The sequence below is a fragment of the Carassius auratus genome, unplaced genomic scaffold (assembly GCF_003368295.1).
Source record: "Carassius auratus strain Wakin unplaced genomic scaffold, ASM336829v1 scaf_tig00218052, whole genome shotgun sequence".
Lineage (NCBI taxonomy): Eukaryota > Metazoa > Chordata > Actinopteri > Cypriniformes > Cyprinidae > Carassius > Carassius auratus.
This window is the reverse complement of record NW_020529362.1, coordinates 22,894-32,671: the sequence shown is the minus strand read 5'-3', so window position 1 is coordinate 32,671 and position 9,778 is coordinate 22,894. Positions and strand designations below refer to the sequence as shown.

Genomic DNA, 9,778 nt, shown 5'->3' with positions numbered 1-9,778 from the left:
ATTGGCCTGGTTAGTGCTTGGATGGGAGACCGCCTCGGAATACCAGGTGCTGTAAGCTTTTGGATTTTCATTCCTACTTATAAAATGTATGGGCGATTTGATGGCTGATCTTTAATAGTCCTCTCTTTGCAGTATCCTTCGCTTGCGACCGTAACAACCGTGCTATGCCTGATCTCGTCTGCTCTCGGAAGCTAAGCAGGTTTGGTCCTGTATAATGTACCGGCGATTAGATTGGCTGATCTTTTAAATAGCTCTCTCTTTGCAGCAGTCTTCGCTTATGGCCATACCACCCTGGCTATGCCAGATCATGTCTGAGCTCGGAAACTAAGCAGGTTTGGGCCTGGTTAGTAATTGGATGGGAGACCCCCTGGTAATACCAGTTGCTTTAAGATTTTTGTAAATTTTTCACAAATTATATAATAATCTTGAAAAAAAAAAAGAGTCAATGCCCATTCTTTGAATCTTAGCAGTCATTGACCTGTGTAGTGTTTGGATGGGAGACCCCCTGTTAATACCAGGTGCTCTAATATTATTGGAAATTTATTACTAATTATATAATAATCTAAAAAAAAAGAGCCAATGCCCCGATCTCTAATCTTAGCAGGTATTGCCTGGTTAGTGCTTGGATGGGAGACCGGCTCTGGAATACCAGGTGCTTTAAGCTTTAGGGTTTTCTTTCCTACTTATATAATGTACCGGCGATTAGATTGGCTGATCTTTAAATAGCTCTCTCTTTGCAGCAGTCTTCGCTTATGGCCATACCACCTGGCTATGCCAGATCATGTCTGAGCTCGGAAGCTAAGCAGGTTTTGGGCCTGGTTAGTAATTGGATGGGAGACCCCTGGTAATACCAGTTGCTTTAAGATTTTTGGTAAATTTTCACAAAATTATATAATAATCTTGAAAAAAAAAAAGAGTCAATGCCCATTCTTTGAATCTTGCAGTCATTGACCTGTGTAGTGTTTGGATGGGAGACCCCCTGTTAATACCAAGGTGCTCTAATATTATTGGAAATTTATTACTAATTATATAATAATCTTAAAAAAAAAGAGCCAATGCCGATCTCTTAATCTTAGCAGGTATTGGCCTGGTTAGTGCTTGGATGGGAGACCGCCTCGGAATACCAGGTGCTGTAAGCTTTTGGATTTATCATTCCTACTTTATATAATGTATGGGCGATTTGATTGGCTGATCTTTAAATAGTCCTTCTCTTTGCAGTATCCTTCGATTGCGACCGTAACAACCTGGCTATGCCTGATCTCGTCTGCTCTCGGAGCTAAGCAGGTTTGGTCTGTATAATGTACCGGCGATTAGATTGGCTGATCTTTAAATAGCTCTCTCTTGCAGCAGTCTTCGCTTATGGCATTCCACCTGGCTATGCCAGATCATGTCTGAGCTCGGAAACTAAGCAAGGTTTCGGCCTGGTTAGTAATTGGATGGCCAGACCCCCTGGTAATACAGTTGCTTAAGATTTTTGGAATATTTTTTACACAATTATATAATAAACTTTGCAAGAAAAAAAGAAAGGAGTCAATGCCCCATATCTGAATCTTAGCAGGTATGGGCTGGTTAGTAATTGGATGGGAGACACCCTGGTAATACCAGTTGCTTTAAGATTTTTGGAAATTTTTCACAAATTATATAATAATCTTGCAAGAAAAAAAGAAAGGAGTCAATGCCCCAATATCTGAATCTTAGCAGGTATGGGCCTGGTTAGTAATTGGATGGGAGACACCCTGGTAATACCAGTGCTTTAAGATTTTTGTAAATTTTTCACAAATTATATAATATTGAAAAAAAAAGAGTCAATGCCCATTTTTGAATTTAGCAGTCATGGACCTGTTTAGTGTCTGGATGGAGACCGCCTCGGAATACCAGGTGCTCTAATATTATTGGAAATTTATTACTAATTATATATAATCTTAAAAAAAAAAAAAAAAAAGAGTCAATGCCCGATCTCTTAATCTTAGCAGGTATTGGCCTGGTTAGTGCTTGGATGGGAGACCCGCCTGGGAATACCCAGGTGCTTTAAGCTTTAGGTTTTCTTCCTACTTATATAATGTACCGGCGATTTAGATTGGCTGATCTTTAAATAGCTCTCTCTTTGCAGCAGTCTTCGCTTATGGCCATACCACCCTGGCTATGCAGATCATGTCTGAGCTCGGAAGCTAAGCAGGTTTGGGCCTGGTTAGTAATTGGATGGGAGACCCCTGGTAATACAGTTGCTTTAAGATTTTTGTAAATTTTCACAAATTATATAATAATCTTGAAAAAAAAAAGAGTCAATGCCCATTCTTTGAATCTTAGCAGTCATTGACCTGTGTAGTGTTTGGATGGGAGACCCCTGTTAATACCAGGTGCTCTAATATTATTGGAAATTTATTACTAAATTAATATAATAATCTTAAAAAAAAAAGAGCCAATGCCCGATCTCTTAATCTTAGCAGGTATTGGCCTGGTTAGTGCTTGGATGGGAGACCGCCTCGGAATACCAGGTGCTGTAAGCTTTTGGATTTTCCATTCCTACTTATATAATGTATGGGCGATTTGATTGGCTGATCTTTAAATAGTCTTCTCTTTGCAGTATCCTTCGCTTGCGACCGTAACAACCTGGCTATGCCTGATCTCGTCTGCTCTCGGAAGCTAAGCAGGTTTGGTCCTGTATAATGTACCGGCGATTAGATTGGCTGAATCTTTAAATAGCTCTCTCTTTGCCAGCAGTCTTCGGCTTATGGCCATTCCACCCTGGCTATGCCAGATCATGTCTGAGCTCGGAAACTAAGCAGGTTTCGGCCTGGTTAGTAATTGGATGGCAGACCCCCTGGTAATACCAGTTGCTTTAAGATTTTTGGAAATTTTTCACAAATTATATAATAATCTTGCAAGAAAAAAAGAAAGGAGTCAATGCCCCATATCTGAATCTTAGCAGGTATGGGCCTGGTTAGTAATTGGATGGGAGACACCCTGGTAATACCAGTTGCTTTAAGATTTTTGTAAATTTTCACAAATTATATAATAATCTTGCAAGAAAAAAAGAAAGGAGTCAATGCCCCATATCTTGAATCTTAGCAGGTATGGGCCTGGTTAGTAATTGGATTGGGAGACACCCTGGTAATACCAGTTGCTTTAAGATTTTTGTAAATTTTTCACAAATTATATAATAATCTTGAAAAAAAAAGAGTCAATGCCCATTCTTTGAATCTTAGCAGTCATGGACCTGTTTAGTGTCTGGATGGGAGACCGCCTCGGAATACCAGGTGCTCTAATATTATTGGAAATTTATTACTAATTATATAATAATCTTAAAAAAAAAAAAAAAAAAAAAAGAAGTCAATGCCCGATCTCTTAATCTTAGCAGGTATTGGCCTGGTTAGTGCTTGGATGGGAGACCGCCTGGGAATACCAGGTGCTTTAAGCTTTAGGGTTTTCTTTCCTACTTATATAATGTACCGGCGATTAGATTGGCTGATCTTTAAATAGCTCTCTCTTTGCAGCAGTCTTCGCTTATGGCCATACCACCTGGCTATGCCAGATCATGTCTGAGCTCGGAGCTAAGCAGGTTTGGGCCTGGTTAGTAATTGGATGGGAGACCCCTGGTAATACCAGTTGCTTTAAGATTTTTGTAAATTTTTCACAAATTATATAATAATCTTGAAAAAAAAAAGAGTCAATGCCCATTCTTTGAATCTTAGCAGTCATGGACCTGTGTAGTGTTTGGATGGGAGACCCCCTGGTAATACCAGGTGCTCTAATATTATTGGAAATTTATTACTAATTATATAATAATCTTAAAAAAAAGAGCCAATGCCCGATCTCTTAATCTTAGCAGGTATTGGCCTGATTAGTGCTTGGATGGGAGACCGCCTCGGAATACCAGGTGCTGTAAGCTTTTGGGTTTTCATTCCTACTTATAAAATGTATGGGCGATTTGATTGGCTGATCTTTAAATAGTCCTCTCTTTGCAGTATCCTTCGCTTGCGACCGTAACAACCTGGCTATGCCTGATCTCGTCTGCTCTCGGAAGCTAAGCAGGTTTGGTCCTGTATAATGTACCGGCGATTAGATTGGCTGATCTTTAAATAGCTCTCTCTTTGCAGCAGTCTTCGCTTATGGCCATACCACCCTGGCTATGCCAGATCATGTCTGAGCTCGGAAGCTAAGCAGGTTTGGGCCTGGTTAGTAATTGGATGGGAGACCCCCTGGTAATACTAGTTGCTTTTAGATTTTTGTAATTTTTTCACAAATTATATAATAATCTTGAAAAAAAAAAGAGTAAATGCCCAATCTTTGAATCTTAGGAGGTATGGACCTGTTTAGTGCTTGGATGGGAGACCGCCTCGGAAAACCAGGTGCTCTAATATTATTGGAAATTTATTACTAATTATATAATAATCTTAAAAAAAAGAGTCAATGCCCGATCTCTTAATCTTAGCAGGTATTGGCCTGGTTAGTGCTTGGATGGGAGACCGCCTGGGAATACCAGGTGCTTTAAGCTTTAGGGTTTTCTTTCCTACTTATATAATGTACCGGCGATTAGATTGGATGATCTTTAAATAGCTCTCTCTTTGCAGCAGTCTTCGCTTATGGCCATACCACCCTGGCTATGCCAGATCATGTCTCAGCTCGGAAGCTAAGCAGGTTTGGGCCTGGTTAGTAATTGGATGGGAGACCCCCTGGTAATACCAGTTGCTTTAAGATTTTTGTAAATTTTTCACAAATTATATAATAATCTTGAAAAAAAAAAAGAGTCAATGCCCATTCTTTGAATCTTAGCAGTCATGGACCTGTTTAGTGTCTGGATGGGAGACCGCCTCGGAATACCAGGTGCTCTAATATTATTGGAAATTTATTACTAATTATATAATAATCTTAAAAAAAAGAGCCAATGCCCGATCTCTTAATCTTAGCAGGTATTGGCCTGGTTAGTGCTTGGATGGGAGACCGCCTCGGAATACCAGGTGCTGTAAGCTTTTGGGTTTTCATTCCTACTTATATAATGTATGGGCGATTTGATTGGCTGATCTTTAAATAGTCCTCTCTTTGCAGTATCCTTCGCTTGCGACCGTAACAACCTGGCTATGCCTGATCTCGTCTGCTCTCGGAAGCTAAGCAGGTTTGGTCCTGTATAATGTACCGGCGATTAGATTGGCTGATCTTTAAGCTTTAGGGTTTCTTTCCTACTTACATAATGTACCGGCGATTAGATTGGCTGATCTTTAAATAGCTCTCTCTTTGCAGCAGTCTTCGCTTACGGCCATACCAACCTGGCGGCGCTAGAGAGCCAACAGGAAGTGATAGGCTTGCAGCACAGAGAGAAAGGCTCAACTCTGTTTGTTTAAATTAACCGTCTGTTTCTACATATCCTGGTTTTCAGTTTTGATTTCTGTTTGGGACATTAGTTGCTGGATAGTTATTGCTGACTTTAATAAATTCCCCCGACAGCTTAGGCTGTCTGGGGGACTTTTTTGACATTTTTCTCATTGTAGCATGCTGCAGATGCACAGCATGGCTGCAGATAAAGAAACAGAACTAACCATGATGAGAAAAAGTAGCAATGGGAGGAATGAAGAGGAGGAGCAAAGAAGAGGTGAAGTCAAACAAGCAGATATCCAAAAGCAACAGGTTTCAAGTAAAGTCACAGGACATTTGTGGGAAGAGGGAGAAGAAAACAGCAGAGCAGTGCAAGGAAAATCAAAAGGGAAGTACAACAAAGAGCTGACTGTGGAAGTAGAGGTGGAGGGAACTGAAAAGATTTCAATGATGGATTTACTGAAAGGAGTAAAGAAGGAGTGTGGAGAAGTGATTGGCTGCAGGGTGAGAGGTGAAAGGGTCTATGAGCTCACAATGAAGGATGAAGAGGCAAAGAGGAAACTAATGGATGGAGTGAGAGTGAAAGGAGTGATGGTGCATGCCAGGGATATAATGAATAATGATATGGTGGTGTCCTTTATCAATCTGCCTGTGTATTTAGAGGATGAGAAGATACTCGCCAAGCTACAGGAGTGGGGAGTACGACCACTTTCACCAATCAAACGCCGGGTGTGGCCTGGAACAGATATAGTTGATGGGACACGTTTCTTAAAAGTTCGCTTCACAGAACAGGTATGTTCACTACCATACTCCACAAAGTTTGAGACTCTGAGAGGCACCGAATATTTTCGTGTCATCCATGATAGGCAAATACGTGTTTGCAGACTCTGTATCAAGCCAGGGCACATAATTAGAGAGTGCCCTGAATTAAAATGCTTCAAGTGCAATGGTGGAGGCCATTATGCAAGAGATTGTGAAGAATGGATGGGATTAGAGAGAGAGCGAGTGGACGGTAAAAAAAAAGGTGAAAGGAGGAGCAGTGTTCTGACAGAGGAGCAAGAGGAGGAAACAACTGATGTGGTGAGCGGTGGAGAGAAAGACGGAGCTGAAGATAGTGAGAGAAGAAGCAAAATGGAATGGCGAGACACAGCTGAAAGTTTCAGTGAAGCGGATGAGGAGGAGGAGGAGGAGGAGATGGAGCAGTCGGAAGTGATCGAAGAAGAGGAGGAGACAGATGAAAGTAATGTGAAAGAAAGAGGTAAAGAAGAGGCAAAGAAAAATACTGCACAGAAACTGATAGAAAGCAGAGGTGGAGAAAAGGGAGACAGAGAAAAGAAAGATGGACTGAAAACAAAGATTATAAGACTGAGTTCAAAGAGGAAGTCTGAGATGGACGGAGAACAGGTTGAGCAGATAAAAGAACCACGAGCGGGTATGTGATGTATGAATGAACTGTGCATGTGTTCCTGGTTTTGTTTAGTTTTTCTTCTGGGTTACTCTCATGGCCACTGTAACTTCAATAAACATAAATGGGTTAAGGGATAAAAACAAGATGAAAAAACTATTATTTACTTATCGGAGTGATATAATCTGTATACAGGAGACAAACTGGGAGGAGGATAAAGTAAAGGAGATGAGAGAAGAGTGGAGAGGGGACATATACTATAATAACGGTGCAAAAAATGCAAGAGGTGTGGCAATATTATTTAAAAAAGATATTGTAGAAGGTATAAGAGAGGTGTATAAAGACCAGAGGGGAAGGATCTTGGTGGTTGAATTCATGTATAGAGATATGGATTTTAGATTAATAAATATATATGTTCCAAATATAGAAGGGGACAGGAGGGAAATTTTGAAAGAGTTAAAAGGATTGATTGTGGGGAAATGTATTATAGTGGGAGATTTTAATATAAAATGTAGCAGATTGGATGTGGGAAAGGGGGTAAAATTTAGATGGGAAAAGTCTAGGGGAATGTTGATGGAGATAATGAGAGAAAAGGGGTTAATAGATGTGTGGAGGTATGAAAATCCAGAAAAAAGAGAATTTACTAGAAGGCAGTTAAGAGAAGGTATATTAAAACAGAGTAGAATAGATTTAGTGTTAGTTGAAGAGGAAATAATTAGATACATAGACGGGATAAAACATCAGGTAAATAGTTTAAGTGATCACGATAGTGTAAGGTTCAGAATCAAGGTAGGGAGTGAGGAGGTAGGAGGAGGGATGTGGATATTGAATGCAGGGTATATCGAAGAGGAAGAATATGAGATACAGATGAAGGATCTATTAAATAGGGAAGAAGAGAAGATAGATGAGTATACAAGAGACGGTGGATTAGAGGGTACAATAGCGGAGAGATGGGAGGAAATAAAGGATCAAATTAAGTTAATTAGTATAAAATACAGTAAGAAAAGAAGAGGAAAGATGAAGAAGGAGGAAATTATGCTTAGAGAAAGATTGAGAGAGGAGTTAGTTAAGGCTGAAGATGAAGAAGGATACAGTATGGAAAAATATATAGAGGTTAAGATGGCGCTAGAAAAATATGAAAGGGAGAAATGCAGAGGAGCTATTTTACGAAGCAAGGCAAAATATGCATTAGAAGGTGAGAAATGCACAGGGTATTTTTTAGGGCTAGAGAAAAGGAGACAAAGTAAAACATATATAAATGAAATAAATACAAAAGAGGGCAAAACAACCAAAGACTATGTAGAGATTTTGGAGAGAGTTCAAGAATTCTATGGAGAATTATATAAGAGAGGAGAAGTGGATGAGAGAAGTATAGATGGAGTATTAGAAAGTGTAGAAAATATTCTAAATAAGGAGGATGCAGAGTGGTGTGATAGAGAGATAGATGAGAAGGAAGTAGAAGCGGCAATAGGGGGGTTGAAAAGTGGAAAAAGTCCAGGGAGTGATGGGATTGGTATTGAATGGTATAAAACATATAGAGAAGAGGTAGCACCGATTTTAGTTAAAGTGTTCAAGGAGATGGAAAGAACAGGGATGGTGCAAGATAGAATGGTAGAGGGAGTGATAGCTCTGGTGTATAAGAAGGGGAATAGGTTGAATATAGAGAACTATAGACCAATCAGTCTATTAAATGTGGATTATAAAATACTGACTAAAGTTTTAGCGAACAGAGTGAAAAAAGTGATTGGAAGTATAGTGCAACCAACACAAAGTTACAGCATACCAGGCAGGGATATAGTAGACACGATAGGGACAGTTAGGGATGTGATAGAGTACATGAAACGAGATAAGAAGGGAGGAATAGTATTAGGGATAGATTGGAATAAAGCATTCGATAGGGTAGAACACAAATACTTATTTAAGGTATTAGAGAAGTTTGGATTTGGAAGTAGAATGATAGGGTGGGTGAAGAGACTATATGAGAAGGCAAAAAGTTGCATAAAAATAAATGGAGTATTAACAGACAGGTTTAAGATAGGAAGGTCAGTGAGACAGGGCTGTCCCCTGTCTGCATTATTATATGCAATTTCAGTAGAGCCTCTAGCCACTCTAATCAAGAGGGATAGAAGGGTAGTTGGTATTGAGTTGCCATATGGAGGAATGTGTACTATAAACCAATATGCAGATGACACTACAATTACAGTGAGGGAAGGAAACAGTGTAAAAAGAGTTTTAGAGATAGTAAAGATGTTTGGGAAGGCATCAGGGGCAAAAATAAATGTAGATAAATCTGAATTAATGTATATAGGGGAGGTAGAGAGAGTAGAGGTAGGGATAAGAGTGGAGGAAAAATATATGAAAGTATTAGGGGTATATTTAGGGGTCGAAAGCAAAGAGGCAAGAGATGTGACCTGGACTGGGGTAATTAATAAAATAAGAACAGTAAGTGCAACGTGGAAAGGGAGGAAATTAAAGTTAAATGGGAAAGTAATAGTAGTAAATAGCCTGCTGTTGTCAGTTTGTGTTTATGTAATGAGTGTAATGGAAATGCCAGGGTGGGTGATGAATGAATTGAATAAAATTGTATGTGATTTTATATGGGAGGGAAAAGGTGTGAAAATTGCACAGAAAACATTGGTGGGTAAGAGATGGGAAGGAGGCTTAAGCTTGATGGACCTAGAAATAAAAAGGGCTGCGATGAGAATAAAAACGGTGAAAAAATATATGGGAGGGCTATGGGATTATGGGTGGAAGGAATTCTTAAGGAAATATATTGATGATGTGGGAGGAATAGGGGACAATGGATGGTATATGGGCTTTAAGCAATCAATGACGGAAGGAATACCAGAAATATATCGGGAAGTATTAGAGGTATGGAGACAGTTCCTTCCCAAAATAGAATATGAATGTGAAGACATACAGGTGATTAAAAATCTACCACTATTTCTCAACGAAAAGATTAAACATAAAAATAAAACATTGTATGAATGTAAATTTATAGAAGGGGGTATAAAACAAGTGAAGGACATTATGTATGAAGTTATTCCAGGATTTCTAAAAAAT

At 39.4% G+C, this 9,778-nt stretch overlaps 2 pseudogenes; both read left to right on the top strand.

Annotated features, from left to right (window-relative positions):
• The first annotated feature begins 273 nt into the window (after window positions 1–273).
• On the top strand, window positions 274–392 carry LOC113104606 (uncharacterized; annotated as a pseudogene).
• A 3,713-nt stretch (window positions 393–4,105) lies between these two features.
• Window positions 4,106–4,224, top strand: LOC113104615 (uncharacterized; annotated as a pseudogene).
• The last annotated feature ends 5,554 nt before the right edge of the window (window positions 4,225–9,778 follow it).